Source organism: Phaenicophaeus curvirostris, chromosome Z (assembly GCF_032191515.1).
Source record: "Phaenicophaeus curvirostris isolate KB17595 chromosome Z, BPBGC_Pcur_1.0, whole genome shotgun sequence".
Taxonomy (NCBI): Eukaryota; Metazoa; Chordata; class Aves; order Cuculiformes; family Cuculidae; genus Phaenicophaeus; species Phaenicophaeus curvirostris.
In genome coordinates this window covers 71,984,293-72,006,413 of record NC_091431.1, presented here as the reverse complement: position 1 = coordinate 72,006,413, position 22,121 = coordinate 71,984,293, and the positions used below count along the sequence as shown (strand labels likewise).

At 44.3% G+C, this 22,121-nt stretch overlaps 1 protein-coding gene across 3 annotated transcripts in view; it reads right to left on the bottom strand.

Annotated features, from left to right (window-relative positions):
* Positions 1–22,121, bottom strand: part of SETBP1 (SET binding protein 1) — a 262,079-nt gene that overhangs the window by 222,344 nt on the left and 17,614 nt on the right. The gene's annotated exons all lie outside the window — the stretch shown is intronic.

Below are 22,121 nucleotides of genomic sequence, written 5' to 3'. Positions count from 1 at the left end.
AACCATGAGAGGATGAGAATTACCATTAGAGTTCCATGAGATCATGGTGGGGAAGACCCTGTAGGGAGAGGTGGCTGTGGAGGAGGAGCAGCAGACCTCTTCTTTCTGAGGCAGCAGTGGTTGTGTGTGGGCACACAGAAGCCCCAGGCACTTCCCAGAGGGAAAGGTGTTGTTGAACATTAGAGAAAGAGGTCTTCAATTAGCCTTTCATGTGCCTAAAACTTGAGAGCTTCACAAACACAGGGGAGAAGACACGATCCTGCCTGAAGATAGTTTCTTGATTCATGTTTTTATGTCTTTCCGCTGCAGCCTGACTCTACAGCAGAGCAAAACTGAGCCCATTGAAAGTTTTCATGCATAATCATTTCTTTGCTTGCAACCGTTAAGCAAAAAGGGCCTTGTCTGTCTCAGGCTCCCCATTTTTCTACAACTGCATCTGCACATGTACATGGGTAACATGCACGGTGTGGTAACAAGTATCTCAAGCATGGGCTGCATTGATTTTTGCAGCAGCTGGGACTGTGGTCCTTACTAATAGAGAAAAACTCCTTCCATATCCAAGCAGCCCACTTGCAGCCTTTGGAAAGGGAGAAACGTTTTGTGAATGCAAAATACTTCGTGACAGTGGAAACGGAAACCAGAAATTCACCTAAAACTGAAATAAAGCTGTGGTTCTGACCTTAATTTTGCTGCAGTCACCCTGCAGAGGGGCCCTCAACTTTGGGAACTGTTAAGAGCAGCAGTAACAACAACAACAGCTAAGAGAGAAGTCCTCTGTGAGGAAAAAAAAATTCAACATAGGTTTTGGCTGACATCACCAGCCCATCCACGCTGCACTCTTGTGGTTTATGATCTCACCACAAAGCACCTCCATGGTGTCATTTCCTCCTACCTTACTGCAGCCCATCCATTATCCTCTACCTAATTGCTTCTACAGCATCCCTGCAACAGAGATATTTCCTACAGCTGAACATTTGCGTTCCCAAGAGTTGGCACCTGCCAGGTCAAGTTCCCCAGTCTTTACATTTGATGTCTCTACAATGAGAAGATGTTTCAGTGAACAGAAAAGCATACGGAGCCAGCAATCAATCAGATTCCCCCATTCAGATTTTCTTTTAAACAAAAGGGGGACTTGCCAAAGATCATCTTACATTGTGCTGTGGAATCTGAATGAAAGGAAAGGGGAATGGTGTCAAGAACAATCTGTCCAATACAACATTAAATCTGAATTCCCCAGTTAGGTATAACAATGAACAACAATAAAGTCAGTGGGAAGGAGGTGCAGTATGGAGAAATGGGAAGGGGTGGGTATATGTTTTTGTTTTGAGATATGTGAACTGGGAGCTACCAACGCTGAGGTAATGGCATTAAATCTGACTCCTGAACACTGTGTTTCCTGGGGTCTCAGCTTGCACAAGACCAATCAATTTTTCCTCAGAAGAGAATGAGGATGCTCCCCATTTTGTAGCTAGCAGTGAAAGCCCCAGGAGATCCCCTGCCATGCCCCTGCCATGCCTACTCTCAGAATGGCATCTGCAGCAGGTCATGGACCAACAAGTACCGTGTTTCATACCTCTGATTGGAGCTTTTAAACACCAAACCACTCCAGAAACACGTGATTTCACATTTCCCTTCTTTGTGCTGAGGCTCCAAAATACTTTGCATCTGCATGTTGGGCTAAGAGAAGAAGCTGTCCTCTCATGACTACAGTATTAGTGTGACACTGAGGAATTTTTGGGGTCCTAGATTTGCTTTCCTTCTCCAAGTTCTTTTGTATTTGGAAAGTCCCTTTAATTCTTTTCGATTCTTTCCTTCCTCCCTTGTTTAAGGTAAGGAATTTTTTCATTATAGGACTTCTCCAATAAGCCCAAGAGAAGTTTTTCAAGCCAATTTTAGGATCATCTCCAATCTAGCCTACCCAATGTATTCAACTGTGGCTCCTTGATTTGTGGCAACAGAATCTTCAAAATCTCTTTAATAGTAACAATAATAAAAATAAGGTCTTCAAAATCTCTCCATCCAAATATTGGACTAATCTAGGCATATTGAAGCTGTCAAGATCATTCAGCCTCCAACAGGATTTGTTACAAAAATCACTAGTAGTGAAATTCAGGGGTTTCTGTTTGCCCATCTTGGTCTTGTTGACTAAAAGCATTTTGTCACCTTTAAAGAGGAACTTCCCCGGTGTTGTATCATGCCTAACCATGCTGGGAGGAGGGAGAATGCACTCAGTAAAAATTACTGAGGGATATCGCTGCTTGTTGGCCATGTGTAAGCCCAACCACACCATTAGCAGGAATCATCAAAGATGTGAAAACAACCTGAAGATCTAAGTCCCTCCTCACAAAGAGTCCCATGTCTCCCAGCCAGCAGAAGGTTGTTGGTGTGCAGCTGCCATCCTCATCTTTGCTACTGGTTCTCATTTTACCCTCTTAGGGCATTTAGGCCATTTGTCTTCCCCAACTGCCCATATCAGGTGTTTCAGCACCCAGTCTGGAAATTCCAACAAAACCAAGGCTTTGGTCATAGTTAGCTGCAAATCCACTTTTTAAGACTGGATCTAAGCCCACATACCAGCAGCAAGAGAAAGGACAGAAAAGCCCTGGGGTTTTTGATTTGTTTTATACCATTGCAAGAGTCTAAAACTACAAGAACCAGAATGGTAACAGACAAGGCAACAACGAGCACAAGGATGTAGCCAGCAGCCTGATTTGTGAGGAGGGAGACAAAGCATCACCAAAAGCCTCTTAATTCCTAGTGGAGGCCAAGGCAATCCAGACTGAGAAGCAGGGCCAGGGCAGCACCACAGCGGCTGTGGCTCCTGCCCATCAGAGCCAGTCTCCTCCCTGGCCTGCCTGGAGTTTCAAAGTCCTAAATCAAACCAGCAGGAGGAAATTGAGTCCTTATAAATCTTCAGTTTGGAAGTTTGGACTTGGTTTAATAATGGTGTCAGTTTCAATAAAAGAAAAAAAAAGCCAATGCTCTATCCTATTCAGCCAAATGTGGCCCAAATCTCATGCTTATTTTCATTTAAATTCCCCAAAAGCATTGTAGATTTTACTATGTCTAAAGCCTGAATGTCCAATTTAGAATGTCCAGAGCCTGAAAAATGCTCCAGTTTCTTTTTTTGATCAAAGACTTATACTTTTGGGTAAGGAAAGGACAAGTCTTTTTGTTCAAAGTCAGAGGGAGATCTTTCCAACCAAACTTATCAAACCTCACCAAGCTTTTCCTTTTCTTCGACTCCTGCCCAGAGTAGTTCACCACCTTTATTATATTTGATGTTCAGTTTCACCTGCACTTGTGCAGATGTAATAGGAGAAGCAAAGGAGGAAGAAGGAAGTTTACCACTAATTCCTAAAATATTGCAAATGAGTAAAATATCCAGTAGGAAACTGGAATGAACCAAGGCATTATTCTGGTCACAAAATGCTTCAGCAATGGGGCAGGCTACTGAATTAATAATATGATGATGTTGATAGCCCTTACTGTAAAACATAATTCATCTTTTCAGTCCCAGATGCTGGGAACTGCAGTGCTTTTAACTATTATCACCCATCCCTCCCACCCACTCATTTGTGAAGACAAAAATCAAGCTCTGAGCTGCTGAGTTAGATTACTAACACCCAAACAAGACCTTTGCCCAGACTTGGTTTTGGTCACTTCGTCACTGAAACTCTGTCACAGATCTGGCAGGAGGCTATTTAACCTCTTCCAGAAAACGAGCTGCTGAGAATAAGAAACCACATTCATAAATAGATTTGCTTTGTGTACAGGGCAAATTTCTAAACTTCTAGTCAGAAACTTGTTCTCCTCAATATAAAATTCTGAGAAACTGAGGAAATGAACCTGGAGAAACATTATGGCCTGGACAACAAAGCATGAGGCTAGAAACTGTGAAATTTAAGCTTTCTCTAAAAATGATGTCATCTACAAAGAACCTGTGGCAACTTAAGTCACACCTGTGACTCTCAGTTTCCCCTGAAAATTTATTTCCAAAGCAGTCTGGCTCTCCTCACAGGAAAAGTTTTACTGCAAAGGCCAGTAATATGAGTATTATTTTAGAAATTAAATCTTTGAGATGACCAGACTTACCAGTTCCCTGAGGGAAGCTCTTGTCTTTTGTTATGAGAAAAGGTACGATTTCCCACTCCAGAGTAAGCTCAGCCTTCATATCATTACAGCTGAAGACACCACAGCAAAGCTCAGAGTTTCCATTTCTATTGGGCTTCTTCAAGCCTCTTTTTTAGTTTCATTTTATATTTCCTGTCTCACTCCCTGTCCCATTTCATTTTTGGGGCTTCAAACAGAAACCAAAAGCATCAGTGACTTAAGATATTTTTGTTTCTCTCGTTTTGACTAGAAACCACAGCACGTCAAATAAAATGAAAGTATGCTTAGATAACACTTTGGGATTCAAAATGCTTTGTACACCTTAGGAACTACCTACTTTATCACAGAGGGTGGTGTGTGCTGTCATATCCCTTATTTGCAGAGAGGAAGATTAAAACAGAGGAAGTTTAAGGAATTTGTATTTTAATTTTAAGCACAAAACCCTTGTTTGCATTTCCTGGGCTTGGATACTGAATGTGACCGAGTTTTGAGGTCCAAACCTCGTTGGAGTTTAAGCCCCAAACCTTCACATAAACGTGATGCAGCACACATGCTGAAAACACTCATGATTAAATAAAACAAAACCTCTCTTGCTGAATACAGAAGAGAGAAACTTCCCTTTTGGAGGTGAACAGGGGTTCGCTGCTGAGACCGTGGTTTTTCCTGAAAGACACAGTTTGGTTTTGTCTCAGATTAGCTGGCCTCTCGACATCCCCAAGTCAAATAAACAATGGGGAGTTTTTAACTGATTTTGATTGACTTCTCATCCTCTTACTCAGTTTTTTTCTGGCAGCGTTGCAAATGAAGGGTCAGCTTTTTAGTGACCGCAACTAGAGCCATTAAAAATCCCTGCTCCCTGCCCTGTGAGGAACAGAAGATGAGTGCTTACATCTTTCTCCTAATTTCAGCACCTGGGAATTATTCTCCTATATCCTGTGATTTTGACCTCCTCTCCTTTCATTGCCACTTGCACTCAGAAATAAAAATCCAGTCCCAGGGGAATATAGGGGATGTTTTACATCCCAGGACAACACTTTCAGCACTTTGTTTTGGGGCTGAAAAAGGAGGCAAGACAATCACCTGCTTGAGTGAGCTCTTTGGACGAGGCAAACAAGTGTCACTTTGTTCTCACTTGTGCAACCCGGGCAGCAATTGAGAGGGGTACGGGAAGGTCAAGACAGACACATTATTTAAAGGCAGGAGGATGGTTTGGTAACTGAATGAACCAGGGCTTTGCTTTCAGTTGCTGCTGATACAGAGCATTATGCAGAGGGAGGCAAGTTAGTGCCTCAGTTTCCTCACTGTAAGGTGGTGAACATGCTGCCTACTCCCATCATTATGGCTCCTAATAAATCACTCCCAAATCAAGGAATGAATCTGCAGCACCAAGCAACAAACATACCCACCACAACCTGGACATACAGCTGGAAAAGAGTCATCTCTTTTCTTATTCTGAGGGCAGGAGTATTGCCCCAAGCCCACCACCCACATTCCGGGGCCAGCTGTAAAGCAAGACCAGTAGAAGAGAACCTTGGCAGATCTCCGTTTGCCCCACTTGAAGATGATCCACAAATCAAGGCAAAGTCCTTTCCCTTTGCTCAACCACAGAGAAGTTTTGGGCTTGGTGATGAACACTGAACCTTTAACCAAGCCTATAATAACTATTAAAAACACTCCTGAATACCTCTTGGGTATCTTTAAGGAGCACATAAGCCTCTGAGGGCTCATACACAACACAAGATTCTGGCCACAAATAGGATATACCCCTGCCAAAACTCTCCTCTGCTACAGCTATGGCATTCTCCAGAAAACATTCTATAAGCCGGTCTCCAAGTTTTATGATGTGAGCATATAGCAGCAAATGTAAGCTCCACTGACCCTCTTGCTGCTTGTTGGCTCGAGGAACTGCTTCTTTTTGCATCTTTTTTCCCCTTATCCTTAGGTCCTTAACTAAGCACAGATTTCTAAGTAAGAAGGAAATTACGTTAATTGAAACCTTCTCGGTATATTGTCAGCTTTAATGGCAGCGTATGGGGAAGGGGAAGGAGAAGGCTTAGGGCAGAGGGGATGTGCAGAATTAAATCACCCCCTGGAGGAAGATATTAGGGTGTGAAAGGCCATCTAACTGCTTTTGGTCACATCAGGCTGAAATTTACTTCTCTAAAGAGCCTTCCTCCCATGTACAAGAGCAAGCAAGGGATGCTGGAGGTCTGGGTCAAGGCAGGACTTGGTGCAGCTGATCTGTAATGTAATAAATACAATTGCTCTCCCTTTGCTTTCACAATGACTGCAACAGCCCTGCCCAGACATGCGGGCACCGTGCATCAGTCAAGCTTGAAATGCAGCTGAGTATTATGCGTGATACAGGTGGACGTACTCAAGGGCTAAGTAGTCATGTCTTATCGACACACCATCAGATCTCATCCACATTGTATACTGAAACAGGTCATTCAGTTATTGACCAGCAGATGATAGCTGGATCCTTGCAACACTCAGATTTTTTCCTGATAACTTCTTCATGCAAAAAGTTAGATTTGCAAAACAAGACTTATGTGGCCACAAAAGACATCAGGAACAAGTCAAATTCTGCTTGGGAGACATTTTAAGTGCAGAGGGGAAGTGTTTTGATGCTGCACTTGCATGGGAAAAAATAACTGAGCAAAACGTAAGCACCAGGCTCCAGAGGTTTTCATGAGTGTAAGTGCAAAGTTTTTGGGAACAGGTTTGGTGGGAATGGTGTTCCCAACGAAGCCCTTCGCTCCTTCCCTTCCCCAGCTGGCTGACTTTTCCAGAGTCTCGATTTGCAGCCTGCCTGAATACTACTCAAAACATTTTCTCAATTAGAGGAGAAAACAGGAATTTGCCACTTGTCTGCCTCTATTCTGCTGCCTGTCAGCATTCAGCAAATATTTCAATCGTAGCCCTTTGCATGCTGCTAGCCCTGCTCATTTAACCTTTGGCCCTTCCCTAGGCTAATCCATCGGCCTTTACCTTCAAATCTTTACAGCTAGGGGCTGACTGAGGGTCCGGCTGGCAGGGAGCATGAAAGGGGTTGGGGGGGGGAAACTTGTGTCACACTCCAATATTGCAGTTTTGGAGAGAAGCAGAGAGGGTGCAAATCTCTGGCCCATGCCCCTCGAAGAATTTGGTGTACAAGCAGCTGGGATTTGTGCTTCCACGTTTTGAAGACAAAGGGGTGATTTTTTTCTTTTTCCAAAAAGAGAGAAGGAAATACTCCATCATCTCAGCTCTCCTCCACATAGCTGGTGGCTTCCTGAAGGCAGGTACCTAATTGCCCGCAGAGCTTTTTGCTCTTCTTCTCCCACCTCGGCCATTCTTGTCCCCACGTTGCATGTCACCAAGATTAGTAGCTAACAGTTCTGCTGTCAAAAGCGCATGTGATGAAAATAATGCCCAGAGCACAGCCTGTCAGCCTCAGAAACGCCTGTTTGATGGCGGAGGACTCTGAAAGCCCATGCCTGCCCAGCCTCCCCCCGAGCTGGCCGCTTGGCCAAGCATCCACTGCGGCTCTCCTGGGGCCATGCCCAGCCACCCGCTGTATGAGAAATCGCTGACCCTTTTGTCACGTGGACACTTTAATTGTTCACATCGGTATTTTGTTTCTCTCTACCGTAGACAGTTTGCTGTCTGTTATCTGTCCTTCATATGTAATTAATTGTGCTGTCTCCCAGCTCATTAGAAACATGCCCCTCTCTTCCCCTTCCCCTTCCCCCTCTTCCCCGGCCAAGTCACAGTGTGTATTATTTAGGCTAAATCATGTTTAAGTAACTACATAAATAGTAGGTCGAGTTTGCCTTTTGTCTAGGCTGAGACTGCTGCTTGGCTCCTTTCTCAGCATGCCAGATCAGGAAAACCCTTATTGCTGAAAGCTCTCAAAGGGAAATCCTCTCTGGGCATAGCAGCCATACCCGCCCCAGGCACAGGGGAAGGTCCTCCGAGCAGAAGGCTCGTCCACTAGGTAATAAGAATGAGCTGCCAAACTTTAATAAGGCAGGCGTAAAAGTCAGAGCTGCAGAACAAAAATCCTGCCAAGAAGACATTCATCATCTAGCAATAGGTAACAGCAAGAGGAAGGTAAGGTTTGAGAGGTCTTCCCCACCCCCACCAACAGCTTATTCTAGCCAGTGAAATTTACTTCAAGTGACAGCACTTCACACATCCTGGGTCTCCCGCTATCATCTGAGCAGACCATTCTTGGATCAGTTGCATTGAAACACAGGTGCTCCAATGCAACTGAAAGACTTCTGAGCTTTCATTCAATTAAGAACAAAATGAGAGTTTCTGAAGTGGGTTCCCTCAGTGCACTGGTTAAAAAAGTAATAATTGAGGATGTGGCTATATAGGCTTACACAATCCAAAACCCAACATGAATCATCACCTCAAATTCAAACAAAACCTGCACCAAACTTGCTTAAAGGTTTAGGGTAGTTAAACTAAAGCCTGTAAAGTTCATTTGTTCACTTTGCTGAGCCAAAACTTAATGTTCTCTTAGGCCATTTTCCTTTGCTAAAACACCTCTAATATCAGCTGACATAAAGATCTGATTATTTAAATATCTGCTTCTATCTGGGAATAACCACTAACAGAATGAGCATGGAAAAGCTTGTTTCCTCAAGATTTCCAGCTTAGTTTAAGAGATTTCATCACTTGGATGATCCTTGGGTGAATCACCTCAACTTCTGGATACCTGCTCTGGCCAAGACTTTCCATCTTCGTTGTGTGTGTGCATCCTTGCTAATAGACCTGGGCTGGCCAAGTGCTTTAACTGATTGGACTGGGTTCAGCTTTTCTGGATTACCTGCACAAAGGTTGTGAAAGGCTTTGGTGAAGACTTCCACATGCACTACAGACATTTCCAATGCTATTATATGAAGCTAAATTACTGCTTGGGAAAACTACCTCTAACAAGAATGCAAGGCAATGAAATTCTCTCTTCCCAGCACAATCTGGATGCAGATGATGGCAGAACAAAAGCCTTCGAGGCTGCCTGAGACCAATGAATCTCACCAGTGACATGGGAAGACCACCACGAAGAGCCAGGGCATAGTTCAGTTTTCCAGTCTATCTACAGCTAGCCCTCTCCACCACAAGGGCTTAAAAAAGACGAAGGTCACGAATACATGTCATTCAAGTCACTAGAGTGGTTTTATCAGAGACCTTCAATCTAAACTCACTGCCTGGGCTTAATACAGCTGATGATCTGCTGAGAAAATGTGCTGCTATTGAGCTGGACTCACCAAAATGGCAGTTTGGCTTCCAATCCCTACCCAACTTGACCTCCTAACACTGCTTGTACCACTTCAGGAGGAGACAGTCCCCTCTGCAAATTTTTCCAGATCTAGACAGACAAAAATAAAATGTCCACAGCTTGGTTCATTAGAAACACACGCAGCTTTCAGGTCATGTTGTACTATCAATAATATATGCTGTCAAAAAAAGTTCTCAAGAAGGAAAGGGAAAAGGAAGGAAGAAAGAAAAACATACAGGAGTGGGGGAAGAGGGGAAAAAGGACAACAATCTGAGACTTTCAATGGGAATGTCCAAAAATAACACAAACAGGATCTCCCTGCCATCTGCTCCGCTCCTCTCTGAATGGCTTTCAAAGCAAAAAGCCTTGCCAAAACCTGACAAACAAAGCACCAAGCATCAGATTTAAGGGAATACCAATACTGCGTTCCCCCTTCCCTCCTTTTTGCTACAAATACACACACCTTCCACACCCCTCCAGCTGCCAAATAAATGACACTGTGCAAAAAAATTTGCTTCGGTTACGAAGCTGAATAAACAAGGAATAATTTTGCAAGTGCTCCCATATGTCTCTGCTTCTCTGCCTACAATGGACACTAATAAGATTTGCCATAACTAATTCATTCTTTCACACCGTTACTCTATTATCTACCTTAAAAAAAAAAAAATTAGTCTGCCCATCCACGTGCATTTTTCCACAACTTTCACACAGTTGAAACACAACGTTTTTAATAGCAAAGCCCATTGCAATGCAGATACTTTGCACTCACTTCAGGCCCTTCAATGACATTTAAAGTTGAATTTTACTAAACTTGAAGGAACAGAAAAATGTGCATTACTTTTTTCTTTGATTTTTCCATTCCCATTTTAAGAAAAGCAAGACGTCTAAAGGGAATCATGGGGAGCAGGGACACATCGGAGAGCTGTGATCTAGACACCAAAGGCAATGAGTTTGTGCACATAAAGTACAAAAGTTTCAACTCCAAAGGCAACGCGCTAGCGCATATAAAGCAGAAAGCAAAATTCATTAGCTGTAAAACCCAGCAGCTCTCCTGTGTTTCACTTCAGTCCAGCTAAGCCGAGCAGACACAAAGCAAACACCCAGCAGCAACACCCAGGAATCAATGCAGACTTCAGCTTGTGCTGTTCTTTTAGTCTTTCACAACTAAAGACAGGGCAGGGATGCAGGGATGTCTGTGAAGCTCAGAAAAAGATTTTACCTTGGTGGGTTTTTTTGGTATTTTGGGGTTTTTTTCTAATGATTTACATCTCTCCTAATAAACCTGAGAAACAAAATTGAAATGTTTAAATTCACACTTCTCTGTTGTGCTTTGTTCCCTCTGCTATTTAGATATTTCTGAGTGGCAGGAACACACCTTTACCAGCACTGACGAAGCTTTTTTTTTTCTTTTTTCTTTTTATATGTCTGATGCCTAAATTACTTGAACAAACAATAGAGTTTTCCCCCTCTCTCGCCCCTGCTACCAACCTCCCCCTCTGCTGGATCTGCCCCTCCTCCTCTGGCACACAAATGGCCTCACACCAGACAGGATGGAGGGAGGGCTCCCAATTACGCCTCTTTATTAACAAGGGGCCATGGCAAGGAAAGGACTGGAGGTGGGGAAGAGACAGTGGTAGCTGCCTTCTTCCCACCACCCAAAACAGGGAGCGGAGGTCACGGGTAATCTGCCAGGGAGGAACCCACGCACACAAGCTTTGGGACACCTGCCAGTCCATCCCATGCCATGTGATGCCACCACCACTACAGCTTGGAGAAGGCGGCAGGAAGGACCCACAGGGCCCCTGGTTGTTTCTTGCAGCCCACCCATGGGGAGAGGTGGGTGGTGACAGGAGTCTGATAGATGCACCAAGCCACAGGGGTGGGCGCAGGGATATTTGCTGCAGTTGGAGCAGCGGAAGGTAGGATGCCTCCCCTGGTGGTCCTGCGTCAGACACCTCTGTCTGCTTGGTTTTCCACTTGCAAACTGAGAAGGACCTTAGGAAAGTGTTTTGCTCTTTGGCACTGCCTTCAATTTTCTGTCCATACTGTCCATCATCTAAGTTCTTTCTCTGTATCTCTGTGGTGATTCATTTTCTTGCTCCACTAGGAAAGATAGGAGGGTATTTTTGAGGAAAAAAAAGACACATGGTCAATATCAAAAATCTTCCCTTCTCTCCCCTTTCAGCCTCAGGCCACTCTTTATATTCACTCTTCTACGTTATGGCATCACACCTGATGATAAACTTCGAGTGCCTCAGGCTTCTGATTTACCCATCAGACCCTCTCCAGCACTGCCTGCATGGCTGCCTCCATCTGGCAGAGCTCAAATCCTCCTTTCTCTGTACCTCGCTGTTTAAATTCCTCTCTCACTGGGCTGACAGCTTTTCCTTGGGAACAAAGCACAGCCCCTGTAAGCAAACATTTCTACCCATCTGTGTCCTGCAGCCACAACAAAAACAGCTTTCCTTACTTGCAAGCCCTCCATAATTTTTTGCCAGACCTCACAACACACTTGACATCCTTTCTAACTCCTTCTCCACTCTCAAAAAGTAGATTGGGTCACTTTGTCCAGCCTTTGGATATATTTATCGATAGACCTTTATCATACCTGTGCTCCATCTGGAGGCTGTTTGGGGTCAACCTCTATCTGTGTTTTCACACAAGGGCCAAGGACTACGGGCAGGCAAAGTTGCAGGCAAGCAGAAGCAAAGGAGACTAAGGGGAACATAAAGCATTTTGACTTTTTCTAACCAGGGATTAACACATGGGTTTTAAACAAGGGGACTCCCTTCCCAGCTGACAGCAGCAGCTGCAGCTTCTGACTTGCTCACAGAGTGGCAGGGAATCGAATCAAAGAGAAAAGAAGAAAGAGGACAACCCTTCCTTGGGGAGCAGGAAACACAATACGAGCTATTCTAAAACCCCTGCAAATACTGGCTTGGTTTTAGGTCAGGCTCTCCTTCCCCCTTCTGTCCCAATCTCCCCCCTCCCTGCCTTCTTGCAACAAAGGGAAATTGGTATTTTTCAAAATTCTTCTGAAAGGCAACCCGGCAGATGGTTCTTTCCATGCCGGGGAGGGAACAAAAAGAAAAACCTGCCAGGATACACATCACCGAGATGTGACAAAGATGGGCATGGTGGCTGGCCTCTGACCCAGGGATTTCACAGAGGCCTATTAAACCATGTGGCCAAGATGGACTGAGTCGACTCATATCTCCAGCATGCAGCTGTTGTACCTCACAGGCTCACATTATGTTTTATTAGCTCACATCAGGTCAGAGAGACTGAAAAATGACAGGATTTCTCTATGTTTCCATCCTACGTTTTCAGCACCTTAAATGCTAATGTCTTAACAGGTGGAAGTGAAGTTCAGTGGCCAAATTCACAGAGTAATAAAAAAAGGCTTGTTTAGACAGTAACTAGCAACTGTTCTACTTTACCAAAGTCTTATGTACACATAAGTAATATGAACTCTTGCAGATACAGAAAGCCAAAAGCAATCACTGTCAGTCCTTTCTATCACACTCAAACGCTTCAGGTTAAGCTTCTGACTATAGCACAAGCTGCCCTTGCTTATTTTTAAATCCTCCTTTTCCCTCTACATGACATCAACCGTCAAATTCCTACACTTTTCAAGGGTGTCCCGATTAGACCTAAGGGCTCCATGTACCAAGCACCCACGTTGCCTCCAAGGATGAAGAATGACTTGGTTATGTGCCACATCTGTCAATCACACCAAAAGGAACACCAAAGGATCTGCTGCCCTCCCACAGAACTGCCCCATGCTTCACTATTTCCCATGAAGCACTTTGCTATCCCTGAGCAGCTAAAAGCCGCTCCTGCCCAAGCCCCAAGTCAATGACCTAAAGACAAATCTATCCCTCCCCATCACACTCATCCCAATTCCTTTCATGATCACTGTGTGAAGCCAAAGAAGGAAAGAGGCTTCCTCCTAACCCCTCCTTCAAATCAGGAATATAATTACAAGTAATGCAGTGGAATTAAGACAAGAGAGAGAAGAAGGCTGGAGGGAATTCGTCCTAATGATTACATAAATTATTGAAGAAAAGTATCCCATGGAAAGTGAGAGGCTGTCTTTGGGAAGAACACTCAGCTGAGCTCTGGTGAACACAACATCAGAAAATAACACGACAAATTAATTATCTCCATCTAATGTGCAGATACATGAGGTATAAGAAGTGAAACATGTTGTCAATCCAGTACCATCAGTCCCTTGTGGGGACGCAACAAAGCAAATGATTTCTATCTCCCCACAAACACACTTTAGACAGGATGCTGACATAGGGTCTGTACCTGCAGCTGAAAAGACTGTGGTGGGAGACAAAAATGAGGGCTGATCAAGCCCCTGTTAGTGCTGCTGCTCCCCAATGGAAAAAAAAAAAAATGCTGCATCAGGTCTGTTTTTCTCAGACTGAAGCATGAGTTTTCAACAGGTTACGCCTGCACCTACAGGAGGTAAAATTTCAGTGAAGCTACCCCGGCCACCACAATATTTTTAAAATACACTGGGGTGTGTGGGAGAATACTGAAAAAACATGCCCACTTAGAAATTACAGCATAGGCTCTACCTTGAAGGTATGAGGAAAGTATTTCCTATATATCCTCCTGTGAAACGCTTGTCAAGTGCATTGCAGAAGTGCCTTCCCACAGAAGCACCAGGTGGGAAACCAGCAACATCGTCCCACAATGAGGCAATGGTATGATTGGTGGTGATACATTCAAATGTCCACTGCTCAGCTCTCTCCTCCTCAGACAGAGCCTTCAGCAGAGAGAGTAAGGCCATGGCCTCTGGCTCATTTGCTTGTGCCACCACATTCCTCCTGAGAGCGTTGGGCAAGGCAAAATTACCCGAAAACCCCCTCTGGGCTGATTCTCATCTTTCAGCCATGTGGATAGACAGCAGCTCACACGAAGCTAAGACGCTGTGAAGTGCTGAAATTCCTCAATGAACCACCCAAGTTTATAGTGGCAGAGTTGTTGTAACACCAATGTCAATAAAAGATACCATCTCTCTCTACAAATCTTGCCACCCAGATCAGAGTATGCCATGAGAAACTTATGAGAAGATAATGAGTCCTCCAGTAAATAGTCTTCATTTGACTCTTACCACATTTTAAGGTTTACAGACCAGAAGCAACTATTAAGGGCATCTAGATCAACTGATTGCACACCAGTCCCAGAACTCCACCCCTCTCATTCCTGCATCAAGCTCTAATTCTTCTTTCAGATAAATTTTATTTTTAAGCTACCAGTGATGATGCAGAGAGTTAGTAATTTTTAAACAAATTCACCAGTTTCAATGGCAAGAAAAAGAGGGCTGGTTTCTAGAAGGGCTGTACACCCAGTGCTTGAAGATCAAGCCACCACCTAAGAGTCTCAGTTGTGTCATGATTAAGTAATCACAGTGCAATGAAAAATGCCCACATGCTACCTTGACCTGCAACAGATTCCTTGAGTGAGTCACTTAATCTCAATACTCTGTTTCACATATTGTATTAAGAGTCAAGGTGGTTTCATTTCTCCTCCTTTTATTTCTACAGAGCTTGTGATCTTCTTGCAGGAGGAATGGCTCTCATGATAACTTCGTACAGAACCCATCACAGTAGACAGCAACGTGCAATCAGAACACGAGACACATCTTAAAACGATCCTGGTAGAGGCACACTTAGTTCTGCAAACACAGCTGCAATTGACTGTCCATCTTGAATCACTGTGTCCTTATCTTTAGCAATGCTATCTTCTGCAGTGACCACAGTCCAAGCCACATCTTAAATACATAACCTCATTTCCTAAGTAAGACACCTTAGCCCTTTCACTGCTTGATCCCAGCCTGGAAAAGCAGAATGTCTTCCAAGCTGACCATCCCACTTGGAAGCAGTGTCCTGCTACTGGTGCACACGCTGTAGCTTGAGAATTCCTCTCCCAATAGCAACCATCTGCAGCCTGGAGTCCAAATATAATCATGATGCAGAAATAGCACTTTGTGTCCTGAAATGAAAGAACCAAGTGCCACCGATCTACTCCACAGCAGAGGTCATGGCAAGAAATGGAAAATAATGCTCTTAACGAAAACACAAGTTAACTGGACTTGTCCTCAAGGGTCAAGTAGCAAATGGAATCATTTTAAGGTTCAAGAGCTGGAAAAGCCTCAGTGTTAAAAAACAAAAAAATGCATGTTTACTCTGGATATTTTTAGTCTAGTTTCCTAAGGAAACAAGGCTGATGTGATCACACTGTATCTGTGCATGCAAAAGCACACACAAAGTCTTTGCTCACCTGCATGTCCCTCTCCTCAAAATTTTTGGAATATTTTGACCAATTTTGATCAGATTTTATGGAGGAATATAAACCTTTTAGATTTCACATTTAAAAATGTTTTCTTCAAATGGTTCATCAGTGGAAGAAAGGGACCTCTGACGTTATCCCAAAGAGGTTTCAGCCACCGAGTTAACTCGTCGTTAGAAATCAGAGAAGCCACATAAGAGAAAGTGGTCAGAAACCAACTTTCACAAGTTTCAGTGCTCACAGAAAAGTATAAGAAAAAAAAACAAACCAACAAGCTGAGGGCAGCAAATGAAGCCTCCCTTTCCATTCAAATGAACTCAAGAATAGTCCACCATACAGTCCCACTGACTATACAGGGGAATGTGAGCAGCGATAAGCCTGGCTGGGAATGAAGCACGTGAAGGATTAGACCTGATCCGAGGGGGCTAGCTGGGGTATGTTTGTATGTGAAAAAGAGATTGAAGATGAAAAAGCTGGAGCTACATCAGAAGGTATCTGTAGTCAAGCATGCCTGGAAGGAGAGGAGAGGGAGTGCTACATGCAAAAATTGATACTGGAGGAACGTAAGCATGTGTGTGAAAGACTGATTCCCCTGTGCATCGCAAAACCTCTGCAAATAAAGACACAACCAGTGCAGAGGTTTGCAGCTCTGGATGCACATGCCAGCGTGTCATGTCTCCAGCACATCTCTGTTAGCCTGGAGGCCATGATGCTTTTGAAACACAACAAGCATGCACTGACTTGGCCAAGCCTTTATGGGGCTGCTGGGAGCTGCATCCGTCCCGTCTTGCAGTTCAGTCATAGGGATTACAGGACCTCCAGCTGGATCACCAGCCTCCCTGCACTGACCTGAGTTGCTTCCCCACTAAAGCCCTGCAGCACCTCCTCAACCCCAAAACTGGCACTGGAGACATTTTGTCATGGTTTGAAAAGAAAAGCACAGCCCAGGCAAACAAGGAAATGTCACAGAAGGCCATCGAAACTTGGCTGTGGGAGTGACTGCTGCAAAACAAAACCTGTCCTCAACACAGACGGCCTCCCCAAGTCCTGGTCATATGGCAGCTAATCAAATACAGCAATTCTTCCTCATTTGGCACAACATGTAAAAGTAAAAGCCTGCTTAGATTTCCCCAGCCCATCCCTTCACTGCCAGATGTTTGCTTCTTTAAGAAATACTTGACTACATGCAAAAAGAAAGAGTGACACTTCTATGGGAACAGACATTCAGCGCGGGAGGGACAGAGCACTGAGTTGAAAAAGAAACTCTCCTTTATTCCTGTCACAAGACAACCATGACATGATGCAAGGCAGACACTGTTCCAGCAGGATTTAGAGGAGGAAGAATAAAACCTGGAATCCAGTCCTTCAGGAGGGTTCAGGACTAGGGACCCAAGAAGACTCAGCTTCCTATCTGGGTACCACAGGTGACTTCAAGGACCATGATAAACCTGGATCTGAGGGATTCTCAGCTTGTAGTGACAGGTCTCCCAAGATCTGAAATTTTTCGAAAATTAATTTCTACTCTCTTCTTGGGGATTGTGGTACAAGGTCACCAAACTGCAGCTGTTTCATCTGTCTTCAACAATGGGGCAGAAATAAAAGCTAGCTAAAAAGAAACCTGGAATCAATACCAAAGAGGTGAATTTGTGTAGCCTTGTACCCCTATATTTGCATAGAATGATTGTAAAAATGCCAGGAGCCTTGCACCTGTTAGGCAGTTCTGAGTTGGTCTTTCAGCTGCTAGAAAGCCAGTTTCACTCTACATGCAACTAAAAAACTCCTCACTATGCCAGCATTTCTGGGGCTTTACTGATATTCCTTAACCTGGACAGAGGATGAGGTCTACACAGATGACGTGAGCCTCAGGCACCTGCCACCAGCATCATTTATATCAGCTTCAAGGCAAGAGAGGAGACCAAATCAGCACAAAAATAGGTCCAGGCTGAAGGGGCTATGAGTGCTCAGTCCTTTGGAGAGAAGAAAAAAGAAAAGCAGCTGTAAATCAAAGGCTGCCACTTCAAGCAGGTACCACCACAAATGCTTAAGTGCCCTCTCCTCCTTGATAAGCCATATGCAGCACAGGGAGCATGCACTTAACAGCAAGTCACTGAGCCACATTTGCGATCGCAAAAGGAAGAGCTGAGTCAGAGGACATCTCACACGGGGATGCCCTTAGCAAAGAGGAATAAGCATGCACTATGAGCAATTGGATGATCATGCAACACAAATCACTGGGGAGAGGAGTCCAGCACAAGCATAATCCAACAAGAGCTGTGGATGCACATGAGAACCTGAAGGGAAAGTGCAATGTGCAGTCAGCGATGAAAAGAAGGGGGAAGGAAGGGGGAGCAGGGGGGGAAGCATTCATGATCTTCTAGAAGAAGGAGGTGTGCAAAAAAGAAAAGGGCATGAATGAGAGTCCTCAAGGAAAGGTGAACTGCAGGAGAAAGTTGCCTGTGTGGTGCAGAGGAGAGGAAGATGATGAATTGAATTTCAAGGGTAAAAATTTTAGAACCGCTTCCTGCAGAGAAATGGCAAACAGATACAGGAACTCAAAGGGGAAAAAAGTGTGCAAGAAAATCCAAGGACAGTTTCATCTGATTGCACACAAGGAAGCTTTACTTCCAATTGACTCACTGCTGCTTTTCTCTCAGTGATAAAATGCACCCACCCATCCTAAGCTCTCAAAAAACTCCAGTGCAATAATAATTTAAAAAAAAGAAAGAGTTTTACATCCCCTAAAGCAGGACGCTATGCGTATGATGTAAGCTACAAAGCAACATTGTCAGGCTGTGCTTAAAGAAAGAAGTGGAGGGAATGAAGTGTTTGCAGACACAAGGAAATAGACAGGGCAGAAAATGCAAGGAGGGGGGTGGGAACTGGAAATAAAGCAAAACCAGGGAAATACTGCTCATCTGGGGCTTATTAAATACTATATGACAGGCAGGGAATGCTGATGGATTGCTTTGTTACATTTAGTGCCATGCTTTCAGTCCTGTTCCAGACTGACAGTATGTTTCCTTATCCAAAGGAGAAGGCACCATTAGTGATGCTGAGGATGCTAGACTTCAGCAGCCCTGCTGCAGGTGGGAGAGCAGCAGCTGTTGGGCTTGCCAACATGCCAGCAGGACATTCTTTGGACTCCTGGCCTTTTTCTTCCCTCCCTTTCTAATCACACTAAATGAAATGAAGCCATCTGTAGGGTTAGAAGAAATGAGGGATCAGCCCCCTCCACCCCCAGGCACTGAAGGGTTGAACTAAGAGCAAATGCTTACAGAATGTTTGTGCACTTCCCAACTGCTGTACAGAGAGCCCGAGTTACAATTTACCTTCTGAGCAGCCATGGGAAAGGGATTAGGAAACTACCTTCACTCTTACTTTTATGAAGTGGAAACTGATGTAAAACTTGGCACGGTCATGACTTAGAAGAAACCCTCAAAGCTGTCCGGTTGCAGCCAAGCATTGGAGCTGGTAGAATACTGGCTCCCAATGCTGATGCTGTCTTACTACCTGCCTCCCTCCTGGCTCCAGGGCATCAACAACCACACCCAGTGAGATCCTCTCCCGGATTCCCTCCCCTCCCATTAATGATCACAAAACATCCCTGAGGTAATCGCTCACATGGAAAAGTAACACGAAGGAAGTATTTAATGTATGTTGACAACTTTTAATCTAGTGTAGCAGCTGGAATCAATAGCAAAAAGAAAAAAGAAAACCAAAAAACAAAACATAGGCCTCAGCACACGAGTAGCATGGCTCTCCACAGAGCCTCCTTCTAATCACTGCTGCTGCCTGGACCACAGCTTTAGAAATCAAGCACTAGCCCCTATTGCCTAATTAGCAGAGCAATGGAAAGCTTAGGAACAGGCATGTCTTCTTCCTCCCTAAGTGGCCACTGAATAAATGCACTATTCCAGGTTCACAGCCCCTTTTTACATTGCTGGCATTACCAGTCCTTTGTGTACCCACATGCTGTTACTTAAATTGCTTCCATGTTTTCATTACTTGCCCTCTGTGCTGTGTGTATTGAAACTACTGCAAGAATGCTGAAGTGGTATTTCAAAGAACTGGGGACTACTGAAGATGTGGCTGAAATTATTATGCAACAAAACTAAGTGATTTTTCAAGTCCTGATAGAGTTTGCTCCTCCTCAGGTGGAAAATCAAATTCAAGTCCATGAGGTGCAGGGCAGCCCATTCCACACACTGGAGACAAATGCATGGCATTTGCAGCTCAGGTTATGCTCAGCTTTCCATCCCTACATACAGGTCTGTGGCGCCCAAATATATGCCCTGTACCCATAAGCAAGGTGGTTAACTCAAATAATGGTGATGTTTCCATCTGTGAGGGATATGTGTACATTGAGCCAAAGTCTCCTGGCAAAAATCTGTGGAGAACAGCAGAGCGATGCCAGCTGAAGATGTGCCCCACAGGTTTAAATGTGTTGCTCCCTGATGCTGCTGCCAATAGCTTCTTTCCTGAAGTTTGTAATGATGAAAGCAACAGGCAATCAAACAGCCTAACTCTAAAATAACAAAACTACCAGAATCTTTTAAATGTGACAATCACTTTTTTATTTTTACTTCTACAGCAGCTCTCGTCAGTTCTGCAAGTAGGTGCAGAAACTTGTGTGCTTCTCTCTGCCAGGGAAACCCACAGGCAAACTAGACAATTTCAGCTCCATTCGAGCTTCAGCGTGTTGTTTCCTTCTATCTTCCCTCAGAAAAACTTCTGTAACTGCCCTAAGACACAGGCACAGGCCGTGAAAGCAATCTTGCTGCCAGCACTGGAACCCTTCTCCCACTGATTTCTGACCCGCCTCTCCTGTAGTGGCTTTCATCACCCCTTGATACGAAATGTTAGAGATCCTGCAGCCCACAAGCTAAAGAGGCAATTGCGTGCAAAATCCCTTCGGCTTCAGGGACGCAGGGTATTTATCATCCTGCTGATGCAGTCTGCAGGTCTCCAGGCATCAAGCCCCTTGAGATCACAGCACCAGGGTCCTCCGGATCCCTGCTGGAGACTCCTCTGCCACAGCCCCAGCTCAGCAGCTGCCATGCGGCAGCCGTTGGGTGTTATGCTAATGGATGCGCCGGTGCAGCAGCCCTCTCTCCATCTGCTGCTCAGAGCATCCACCTGCTGGGTTTCTTTTTGTTTTGTTTTGTTTTAATGGCCAGATTAGACCAGTCCTGTCCCAAAGCACTTCCATGCTGGGGTGTGAACACAGCTCAGACCTCATAGCCCAAGTGCAAGCTGGATGCAGCTACGTTTGGGCCATGATCCACGTCCTTCAGTCTCTCTGTCTTGCTACAATTAAAGTCTCACCCTGAGCATAACCACACTACAAAATGCTTTTTGTTGCTGTTGTTGGGGTTGGGCTTTTTTTGTGTCTAGTTTCCTTATAGTTATCTTTATTTATTTAACCTTTTTGGATGGCCATATGGAGGAATGATCATACCTTTCATACCCATCTGTCTGCATGATAAACAAAAATGAAAGATCCACTTTCTAAGCAGTCATATTCTCTATGGTCCATGCACAGTAGGCAGTGGTTTGTAAGTCTTTTTTTCTCCCTGCATGACCATAGAGGGATTGTTTATGACACCTTTGCTGTCACTGAGCATGGTCTCACATAACTGCTAGTCCCTCTGAGCCATCTGCAAGTATTTAGGGAAGAAGAAGAGTGGAAATAAAGCATTGCTTAGTGCTAAGAAGACAGCCCATCCTTCTCAATAGGTGAGGAAAAACTCTTCTCAGTGTTTTACCAGGCCAAATCTCTACTGTGCTAAATGACCTATTTTTTTCATGCACCTAGAGTATACCATTTAGCATGATTCTAAGATAAAAGTCCCCTTGATTTTGTTTGTTTAGTTGGTTGGGTTTGTGTTTGGTTTTTTTTTTTCCAAGTTCAGCTTGTGAGATGTAAGGGAAGTGTGAGCAATGTTAATCTCCCTGGGCTCTGCCTTGAGTCAATGGGAAATATTGATACTTCAAGAAGTGATTTGGAAATATCAGACTTTTGGTTTAAGTCAATCTGCCAAGAAGACTGTTTCCAGGGAGAGCCCTTGGCAATTACCTCCCTCAGGGTTTAAAGAACCCCTATGAGCATCCATCAAGTGTAGAGAAGTAGGGACCTTCTGCACAGCAAGGGGCCCAGGCTACACCAGCAGGAAAGCCAAGTCATCACCTCAACCTCTAATCACTGGGTGCCTACATCCTAGATGAATTTTACAAGCTTTGGAGATACTCATCAGTCTTTCATCCAATCTAGGTTCCTGTTTGAACTCATCATAATGCCCATGTGTTACTAGAGGAGGCAGAGTTGAAGTATTTGTACTGTGATAAAGCCTCAACCTGACCGAAGCTCCTTTGTCAAACACTTAAGACAGAAAACACCACTACACCCAAAATAACATGAGTATTCTCCAGATGT